Source organism: Rhinoderma darwinii, chromosome 1 (assembly GCF_050947455.1).
Source record: "Rhinoderma darwinii isolate aRhiDar2 chromosome 1, aRhiDar2.hap1, whole genome shotgun sequence".
NCBI lineage: Eukaryota > Metazoa > Chordata > Amphibia > Anura > Rhinodermatidae > Rhinoderma > Rhinoderma darwinii.
In genome coordinates, this window is record NC_134687.1 from 528,782,145 (window position 1) to 528,793,133 (window position 10,989).

Below are 10,989 nucleotides of genomic sequence, written 5' to 3' on the forward strand. Positions count from 1 at the left end.
CTTACTGAAGCGGTCCACCACCACCCACACCACCGACTTGCCTTGGGATGGAGGCAAATCGGTGATAAAATCCATGGAGATATGTGTCCAAGGTCTCTGGGGAATGGGCAACGAACGCAGTAAGCCCGCTGGTCGGGACCTGGGAGTCTTGGACCTAGCACAAACCTCACAAGCGGCGACGTAGGCCTTAACGTCTTTAGGCAACCCAGGCCACCAATAATTTCTGGTAATGAGGTGTTTGGTACCCAGGATGCCTGGATGGCCAGATAGTGCGGAGTCATGACTTTCCCTAAGTACCCTTAGCCGGAATTGCAGGGGAACAAACAGATTGTTCTCAGGAAGGTTCCCGGGAGCTGCACCTTGATCAGCAGCAATATCAGAGACTAAATCAGAATCGATCGAGGAAATGATTATACCTGGAGGCAAAATACAAGCAGGATCTTCCTCCGAAGGAGGGCTGGCCATGAAGCTACGCGACAGTGCATCGGCCTTAATATTTTTAGACCCAGCCCTATAGGTAACCAAAAAATTGAATCTGGTAAAAATAACGCCCATCGAGCTTGTCTCGGGTTTAGCCTCCGGGCAGATTCTAGGAAAACCAGATTCTTGTGGTCGGTAAGGACCGTTACCTGGTGCCTAGCCGCCTCCAGGAAGTGGCGCCACTCTTCAAATGCCCATTTAATGGCTAAGAGTTCGCGGTTGCCAATATCATAGTTACTTTCAGTTGGCGAAAACTTCCTGGAGAAGTAGGCACAGGGGCGGAGATGGGTGAGGGACCTGGTACCCTGGGACAAGACAGCCCCCACTCCCACCTCAGATGCGTCAACTTCCACGATAAATGGCTTTATTTGGTTGGGCTGAACCAGCACCGGGGCAGAGACAAAGCACTTCTTAAGGACCTCAAAAGCCTGGACAGCCTCAGGAGGCCAGTGGAGGAGATCAGCACCTTTGCGAGTGAGGTCCGTAAGGGGCTTAGCGATGACCGAGAAGTTACCAATAAATCTCCTGTAATAATTAGCGAACCCCAAAAAACACTGTAACGCCTTCAGGGAGGCAGGTTGGACCCATTCCGCCACAGCCTGAACCTTGGCGGGGTCCATGCGGAATTAATGAGGAGTGAGGATTTGACCCAAAAATGGAATCTCCTGTACCCCAAACACACATTTTTCGGTTTTGGCAAACAGTTTGTTTTCCCGAAGGACCTGGAGCACCTTCCTGACATGCTCAATGTGGGAGGACCAGTCCTTGGAAAACACCAGTATGTCATCAAGGTACACTACCAGAAAAATCCCCAGGTAATTTCTCAAAATCTCATTTATGAAATTCTGGAAGACCGCAGGGGCATTACACAACCCAAAGGGCATGACGAGGTATTCGAAATGGCCTTCGGGCGTGTTAAACACAGTCTTCCACTCATCCCCCTCTTTGATGCGAATAAGGTTATACGCCCCCCGTAGATCCAATTTAGAAAACCTTTGGGCCCCCTGAACCTGATTAAAGAGATCAGGAATCAAAGGAAGGGGATACTGGTTCCTTACTGTGACCTTATTCAGGCTACGGTAGTCAATGCATGGCCTAAGACCACCATCCTTCTTCACCACGAAGAAGAAGCCAGCACCTACCGGGGAAGAAGAGGGACGAATGTAACCCTTGGCCAGGGATTCCTGGATATACACTCTCATAGCTTCACGTTCGGGACAAGAAAGATTAAATATCCTACCCTTAGGAAGCTTAGCTCCTGGTACCAATTCGATAGCGCAATCGTATTCTCTATGAGGGGGTAACACTTCGGAGGCCTCCCTAGAGAAAACATCAGCGAAGTCCTGAACAAACTCGGGTAGCGTATTCGCCTCCTTAGGGGGAGAAATAGAATTAACAGAAAAACATGACGTACAACATTCATTACCCCATTTGGTTAGCTCCCCAGTATTCCAGTCAAACGTAGGATTATGCAACTGCAACCAGGGAAGACCTAGAACCAAATCGTACGATAATCCCTGCATCAACAGTACAGAGCATTGCTCCAAATGCATGGAGCCAACAAGGAGTTCAAAAACAGGGGTATGCTGTGTAAAATAACCATTAGCAAGAGGAGTGGAGTCGATACCCACTACCGGGACAGGTTTAGGCAAATCAATCAGAGGCATAGCAAGGGACATAGCAAATTCCACAGACATGATATTAGTAGAGGACCCTGAATCCACGAAGGCACTGCCGGTAGCAGACCTACCACCAAAAGAGACCTGAAAGGGAAGCAAGATCTTAGTACGTTTCATATTTACGGGAAATACCTGTGCGCCCAAGTGACCTCCCCGATGATCACTTAGACGCGGAAGTTCTCTGGCTGCAATCTTACGCTTAGGACAGTTGTTCACTTGATGCTTGTCGTCCCCACAGTAGAAGCAGAGACCATTCTTCCTGCAGAATTCTCTACGTTGTTGGGGGGACACGGAGGCCCCGAGTTGCATAGGTATCTCTGAATCTTTCGGGGAGGAACGAAGCAACGGAGCTTCGGGAGGCATCATGGGGGAGTCGGAGGAGAAAACACATAAACGTTCACGTTGTCGTTCCCTGAGACGTCGGTCAAGTCGTACCGCTAAAGCCATAACCTGGTCTAGGGAGTCAGAAGAGGGATAGCTAACTAGCAGGTCTTTCAGGGCATTCGACAGACCCAACCTAAACTGGCACCTCAAGGCAGGGTCATTCCACCGAGAAGCTACGCACCACTTCCGAAAGTCAGAGCAATACTCCTCAACAGGTCTCTTACCCTGACTCTCGGCAAAGGCAGTCCTGTCAGTCTCGTCATAAATAAGTCCGAGAGCAGAAAAGAAACAATCAACGGAGGAAAGTTCTGGGGCGTCAGGAGCCAAGGAGAAGGCCCACTCTTGGGGCCCTTCCTGGAGCCGGGACATAATTATACCCACCCGCTGGCTCTCAGAACCTGAGGAATGAGGCTTTAAACGAAAGTAAAGCCTACAACTCTCCCGAAAGGAGAGAAAAGCCCTCCGGTCCCCTGAGAACCGGTCGGGCAACTTGAGGTGGGGTTCGAGAGGTGCGGTGAGGGGAACTACCAGGGTAGCATCAGGCTGGTTGACCCTCTGAGCCAGGGCCTGGACCTGTAGGGAGAGACCCTGCATTTGCTGAGCCAGGGTCTCACAGGGATCCATAGTGGTGTCAGGGACCAGGGGTAGACTAGGTATGGGCTTGTGATTATGTAATGGCAGGGGGTAGGGAGACGGACAAGTGAGCCCTAATATATCCGCCACTCTGTCCCTGCCTACTTGCAACGACCCGCCCTAGGCGACGGGGTACAACTGGGCGGCGGTCCCTGCGCTCAGTAAGTGCACGACAAACACGACAAACATACAAAGGAACACAAGCAAGGAAAAGGGGCCGTTGCCCACGGCAACACCGTGAGCAACCAGAGTGGTGAACGAGCCGAGTCAAGCCAGGAGTGTGCGAGGTACAAAACGAAAAGCAGAAGAGTAGTCGGTAAGCCAGGGTCTGTATGGAGCAGGATCAAAAATAGCAGGAGCTGTAGCTGGGCCAGGAAACCACAAGGAAAGAGCCACAAGCACCGAGGGACAGGAAGTGCAGGCTTAAATAGACCGAGGGCGGGAGCTAGCTGAGTCTGGCCAGGTTACGATAGGCTCTCCCACTCCTAAGCCTGCCAGCCTGAATGGTGGAAGCAGGAGTCAGTCTCAGGGATGTATTCTCAGGTGCTGACTGATTAGTTCTGGGAGTAAACCCCGAAGCTGTGCCTGGCAGATCCTTTACAAGAAGCAGAGACCATTCTTCCTGCGAAACTCTCTACGTTGTCGAGGGGACATGGAGGCCCCGAGTTGCATAGGTACCTCCGAGTCCTCCGTGGAAGAGCGAGGAGACGGGACCTCGGGGGGAATCGCAGGGAAGTCAGAGGGGAACACATTGAAATGTTCAAGCTGACGTTCCCTGAGACGTCGGTCAAGTCGTACTGCTAGGGCCATAACCTGGTCTAGGGAGTCAGAAGAGGGGTAGCTAACCAGCAGATCCTTCAGGGCGTCAGATAATGCTAACCTAAACTGGCACCTTAGGGCCGGGTCGTTCCACCGAGAAGCTACACACCACTTTCTAAAATCAGAACAGTATTCCTCAACAGGTCTCCTACCCTGACGTAAGGTCACCAGCTGACTCTCGGCTAAGGCAGTCCTGTCAGTCTCGTCGTAAATGAGTCCGAGGGCAGAGAAAAAACGATCAACGGAGGAAAGTTCAGGGGCGTCAGGAGCCAAGGAGAAGGCCCACTCTTGGGGCCCTTCCTGGAGTCGGGATATAACGATACCCACCCGCTGGTTCTCGGAACCTGAGGAGTGAGGTTTTAGGCGGAAATAAAGTCTGCAACTCTCCCGGAAAGAGAGAAAAGTCTTACGGTCCCCTGAGAACCGGTCAGGTAACTTGAGGTCGGGTTCTAGAGGTGAGGTGAGGGGTACTACTAAGGCAGCGTCACCCTGGTTGACCCTCTGAGCCAGGGCCTGGACCTGTAGGGAGAGGCCCTGCTTCAAGGGGGTCCATGATAGCGTCAGCGTAGGAGAAATGGTAGACTAGGTATGGGCTTGTTATTATGTAAAGGCAGGAAGGAGGTGAAGGGAACAAGTGAGCCCTAATCTACACACCGCCCTGTCCCTGCCTACTTGCAACGGCCCGCCCTAGGCGACGGGGTACAACTTGGCGGCGGTCCCTACGCTGTCTAAGTGCAAGGGAGTACAAACAGGGAACACGCAAGGGAAGGGGCAGTAGCCCACGGAACGCCGCGAGGAAACGGAGCGGTGAATGAGTAGTCAGGATCAGGATAAAGTGGAGTATACCAACGAGAGCACGGAGCAGGAAGCAAGCCAGGGGCAAAGCGAAGCAGGATAAGCGGAACTGAAGCAAGGCAGAAGCACGGCAGAAGCAGGCTGGAGAAAGGCAGCAGTGGGGCCAGGAATCCAAGAAGAATAACAAGCACTGAGGAAGAGAACACGGCAGGTATAAATGGACAGGGGGCGGAGCTAACTCCGACTGACCAGGCCGCGATAGGCTCTCCCACTCCTGAGCCTGCCACCCTGGTTGGTGGGAGCCGGTGTCAGTCTAAGAGGTCTGGCCTCAGGTGTCGACTGATTAATCCCGGGAGTATACACAGACGTAGTACCTGGCAGATCCTTTACAGTCAATGTGTCTTGTTTGATGTTGCACAGCAAATATAGGCGGTGTTGCATGGGAGGAACATCAGAACCGAGATTGAAGGTCTTTTTCAAGTTGCCTGCATGATATTTAGATGGGAACACTTTCAATACCTTCTGGCTGTTGGAGATAATCTTGTGAAGTTTGAGATTTGCTACAGACAGCATTTCCTGTGTAAGGAGATTGATCGCCTCTTCACTTGTGGGTAAGGATTTAAATCCATCATCTACATAAAAGTTCTTCCCAACAAATTGACGAGCGTCTGATCCATACTCCTACTCACGTTCCTTGGCTGTCCTTCTCAGTCCGTAGATTGCTACAGCAGGCAAGGGGCTGTTCTCTAAAACATGTGCTTTCATTCGATAATCTATGACCTTGTTATTGACGTCATTGTCCTTAGATAGAACCTGAGATAGTTCCTATTGTCTTTTCAGACAACGAAGCAATGGAATATTTGCTGGATGTCGGCCATTACTGCAACAGGTTCCTGTCTGAAACAAATTAGCACTCCAATGAGGCTGTTGTTTGCTCACTTGTAGAATTAGACACTGTTGATCCAAGACTGTCATCCCAGGCAGGGGCGTAGCTAGGGGGGGCAGGCGGGGCTTGTGCCCCGGGCGCAACTTAGAGGGGGGCACCAACACCACCCTCTCCTGCACTATAAGGGTATGTGCACACTATAACGACAATTACGGCTGAAATTACGGAGCTGTTTTCAGGAGAAAACAGCTCCTGCATTTCAGACGTAATTGCTCGTACTCGCGTTTTGCGAGGCGCCCATTACGGACGTAATTTGGAGCTGTTCTTCATTGAAGTCAATGAAAAACGGCTCAAATTACGTCCCAAGATGTGTCCTGCACTTCTTTGACGACGCTGTTATTTTACGCGCCGTCTTTTGACAGCGACGCGTAAAATTACAGGTCGTCGGCACAGTACGTCGGCAAACCCATTGAAATGAATGGGCAGATGTTTGTCGATGTATTTGAGACGTATTTTCTGGCGTAATTCGAGGTGTAAAATGCCTCGTTTATGCCTGACAATAGGTCGTGTGAACCCAGCCTTATTGTACCTGCGTCTATAGGACACAGGTACAATTAGAAGCAATGAATGGCCGGGTACGTTACGTGCCCGGCCATTCAATGCTTTTCCACGAGTGAAGCGGTATCGCGCTTCCATCGTTGAAAGGCGCTTCGTTCAACCCCAGGAGACCTACGCAGAAGAGAGCAGGTCTACATTATTGCTGGCCAGCGTGGGAACGGGATTAAGGTGAGTTTGAATAGTTTGTTATTTTATTGTAATACAAAAGTGTGTGGCTTTATCTATGGGGGGGCTTTATCTACTGGGGGGGCTTTATCTACTGGGGGGGCTTTATCTACAGGGGGGCTTTATCTACAGGGGGGCTTTATCTACATGGGGGCTTTATCTACGGGGGTGGCTTTATCTACGGGGGTGGCTTTATCTACAGGGGGGGGCTTTATCTACTGGGGGCATTATCTACAGGGGGCTTTATCTACGGGGGGCTTTATCTACAGGGGGGGCTATATACTGGGGTGGGCTATCTATGGAGCACCATATACAGAGGTGGGCTATATCTACAGGAGGGCTATATACTGGGGTGGGCTATCTATGGAGCACTATATACAGGGGTGGGCTATATCTACAGGGGGCTATATACGGGGGTGGGCTATCTATGGAGCACTATATACAGGGATGGGCTATATCTACACGGGGCTATATACAGGGGTGGGCTATCTGTGGAGCACTATACACAGGGGTGGACTATATGTGGAGCACTATATATAGGGGTGGACTATATGTGGAGAACTATATACAGGGGCGGGCTATATCTACAGGGGGGCTATATACAGGGGTGGGCTATCTGTGGAGCACTACAGGGGGAGCTATTTGTGGGACACTATATACAGGGGTGGGCTATATGGGGGCACGATCTACAGGGGGCTCTATGGCAGGCACTATCTATAGAGGTAGACCAAAAGAATACCAACAGACAGAATATGATGATGATAATAGTGCTCGAAGCATCAACATTTACACTGTAAAGCACTGTTGCTAGTTATGTGAGCGGCACGTTATCATATCCTAAGTATTGACCAAGATACACTTGGTGCGTCGATCAAAAGATTTAGCATGAGAAACTGACAAAGAAAAAATGATCGACTTGAAGCACGTGAAGTACAAAAAATATATATACAATCTTTATTGAATAGAGACATGAGACAAGTAAAAAGATGGAAATAAGGATAAGTCACACAATAAAAAAGGACGTCACATCAATCATAAATCAGATGTGCTAATTTGGTCAACATGTTGGAAACAATAGGGTATTATGGCAGCGAATAAATAAATAGCAGCATACCTGGCTAAAACACATATATGCATATATTTCGTACAGTAGTGGCGATTTAAGTAAAAAAGAAAATGTATAAACAACGCCAACAGGATACAATAGTATAGAGCAGTTTAGGTGTGCAAAAGCTGGTTTTGAAGTGTAATCAAAAAGTTATAGGCAAAGTTTTGTGCAAGCTGCTGAAGATGGCAAGTATTTGTTCAACATACCAGTAGACATTGTGATGCAAAGATGGGACGTCTACACCCGACGCGCGTTTCGGCACCTGCCTTCGTCCGGGGTTGGGGTCAAGCTGCTCGTGCCCACTCTTATATACTGCGCATCCCAGGTGTTATGAGTCAAGAGGAGGAGGTGATATGACCGGATGGAGGATAGGTGGCGTCTGATGCGGGGTACAAAGATGGCGCTGCCCCACTTCCTGTACTGCGTCATCAGAGAGGATGTGGGGCGGCGAGGACTGACCGCGCCCCCCACAGCCTGCTCCAATTAGAGACAGCAGACGGAATGAGCCAGGACCACTCCCCCCCCGAGAGTTTAGTTTTTGTGCTTTCTCAAACTGCATCAGCGCACCCTCTCATCGTGGCTACGTCACCATAAGATGAAGAGAAATGTAGTTAATGGATAATAGGATAAGAGTATGTCTGCACTGATTACCGTGAACAATGGAATGTTGTGTGAGCAGTGAGAGAAAAGGAAGGGAGGGGGAGGGAGGGGGACGGCAGTCATGGTATGCCGTGTGAGTGTAAATAAACTGTGATGACAAGGGAGTGAGAGGAAATGCCCTGATGGATAAGAAGGGTGATAGTAGGAGAAATGTGGTGATATGTGTGTGTGGTGACATAAAGAGGGAATGCATAAGAACAAAGGTGTGAATGAATGAATATAATGAATATATGACGGTCCAGTATTAGTAATAACTAATATATTAATTATGGGACCGATGGTGGTGAATGAAAAAAAGGAAAAAAAAGACCCTCAAACATCATGTGAATGTAACATGATAATGAAATAAATAAAGTGAGTGAATAAGAATGAATAAGTGACACAAAGTTGTTATAATATGACAATTAATAAATAAGACCATGACAGAATATTATATTCAATCATCAAAAGCTTTATAAAAACTGGTTAAAAACTTGTAATGTGAATACCAATAGGTGTATAAAAATACAGGGAAAGTGCATTATAAGATACATACTGGAACAATATGTTGTAATATGACATATGTATTAAAAACATAACCACAATGAATGAGTATAATATAAATGTGTCAACGAACAATTCAATGTAATATAAAATATACATACATAGAGGATATGTAGAATTTATTGTAATAATGCAAAATTACATAATAGCGGAACACACAAACATAGCATGCAGGACGATACTAAGGAATTCTTCCTTTGTCCTCTTAGATATGATCCCCTTAGTAACCTCCTCAGATAGACTCAATAGGTGATGCGAAGTTCTAGTTATATGAAAAAAAGAATGGACAAAACGAGAGTAGTTAGTACTATAAAATAGCACAAATATAGAAAAGATTAAAAAACCAAGACCCACTGCGGAGTCAATGGTTACAGAAACGGAGCGTAGCTCAGAGATTCATTTAGCCCATGTGGAAACATTGTCCCAAGGGTCCATATCCAGCGAGTCTCGCATTGTGCAAGTTTTTGTTTAATAGCACCTCCTCTCATACCACATGCAATATGGTCGATTCCCCTCACCTTCAATTTTGACGGGTCACTGGAATGGTGCGTTTTGAAATGTCGGGCTACAGGTTTTAGATTTTCCAGATTTTCTGACCTTGATGCTCGCTTTATGTCGGCCATATGCTCTCGTACTCGAACCTTCAGCTCTCTGGAGGTGAGACCAACATAAATTTTTGGGCAAGGGCAGACTGCATAGTATACGACAGCTTTGGTGGTACATGTTATAGGGTGAGTAATATTGAAAATCTTAGTGCCAGAGGCATTAGTAAATGTAGTGGCTTTTTCAATGTTAGGGCACGCGATGCATTGTCCGCAGGGATTGCAACCCCACTTTGGACCCTTGGTCCCGAATGGGTATTTAGTTTTTATTGGGTCATAATGACTTTTCACCAAATGGTCCTTTAAATTCTTGGACCGTCTCGCAGTAATACTTGGATATTTGGTAATAAATCTATCCAAGGTGGGATCTGTGAGTAATATCGGCCAATAGCGTTTGAAAATTTCTTTCATTTGTGGCCATCGGGAGTGATACCCAGTAATGTATCTTACCTGACTGTGTTTATCTGTCCTTTTCTTGGGAAAAAGCAAGTCGTCTCTGGGGGTACGCTTAGCTCTTTGGTAGGCTTTTTTGATAGATCTCATACTGTATCCCCGTTCTAAAAAACGATTTTTTAGATCCTCTGCCTGCTCTTCAAACAGTAAATCGGACGAGCATATCCTCTTTATCCGCAGAAATTGTCCAATAGGGACTGCTTGAATAGTCTGCGGAGGATGGGAAGAGGAAGAATGTAATAATGCATTTACGGAAGTTTCCTTACGGAAAACATCGCTGTGAAGAAAGCCATTTTCATCCGTAAAAATTTGAACATCCAAAAACTCCAAGAGACTAGGATGAGCTTTATAAGTAAATTTCAGATTTAGAACGTTTGTGTTTAGCCCAGTCATAAAGGAATCCAGGTCAGCCTGTGTGCCCTTCCAGATGACCAAAATGTCATCAATGTAACGGGCCCATAAAAGTACCCGTGCCATTGAGTCACCCCGGTCATCCGAGAAGAGATCCCTTTCCCAGAGGCCAAGGAAGAGGTTGGCGTACGAGGGTGCGCACGCTGCCCCCATGGCTGTACCTTGGAGCTGTAAGTGAAAACTGCCATTAAACACAAAGAAATTATGTGTTAAAATATACTCGAGCATCTGAATGATGAAAGAACAGAGTGGTTTTTCCAAGTCAGACATTGAAAGAAAATATTCAACCGCCCTAATCCCATCTGAATGTTTGATGCTCGTGTAGAGAGATTCTACGTCAATAGTGACAAGGAGCATGTCCCTGTCAATACTGACGCCACTGATTTTCTGTAACAAGTCGGCAGTGTCACGAATGTATGAGGGTAAATTAATGACCAAGTTTTTTAGATGGAAGTCGATAAATTTACAGATACCCTCAGTCAAACTGCCCCTACCTGAAATGATGGGCCTTCCTGGTGGACTTTTCTCATTTTTATGAGCAGCTTGCACAAAACTTTGCCTATAACTTTTTGATTACACTTCAAAACCAGCTTTTGCACACCTAAACTGCTCTATACTATTGTATCCTGTTGGCGTTGTTTATACATTTTCTTTTTTACTTAAATCGCCACTACTGTACGAAATATATGCATATATGTGTTTTAGCCAGGTATGCTGCTATTTATTTATTCGCTGCCATAATACCCTATTGTT

General features: G+C 47.3%; 1 long non-coding RNA gene across 2 annotated transcripts; it reads right to left on the bottom strand.

The window, feature by feature from the left end:
• Window positions 1–8,811: 8,811 nt before the first annotated feature.
• LOC142744963 (uncharacterized) lies at window positions 8,812–10,772 on the bottom strand. 2 transcript variants are annotated; one of them, XR_012881670.1, is made up of 4 exons: window positions 10,731–10,772; window positions 9,823–10,035; window positions 9,289–9,421; window positions 8,812–9,032 (listed from the first exon to the last, which is right to left on the bottom strand). It is a non-coding gene; the product is annotated as an uncharacterized LOC142744963 (long non-coding RNA). The 2 variants fall into 2 exon arrangements; XR_012881669.1 differs by lacking the exon at window positions 10,731–10,772 and having other exon boundaries at window positions 9,823–10,148.
• Between the last annotated feature and the right edge of the window lie 217 nt (window positions 10,773–10,989).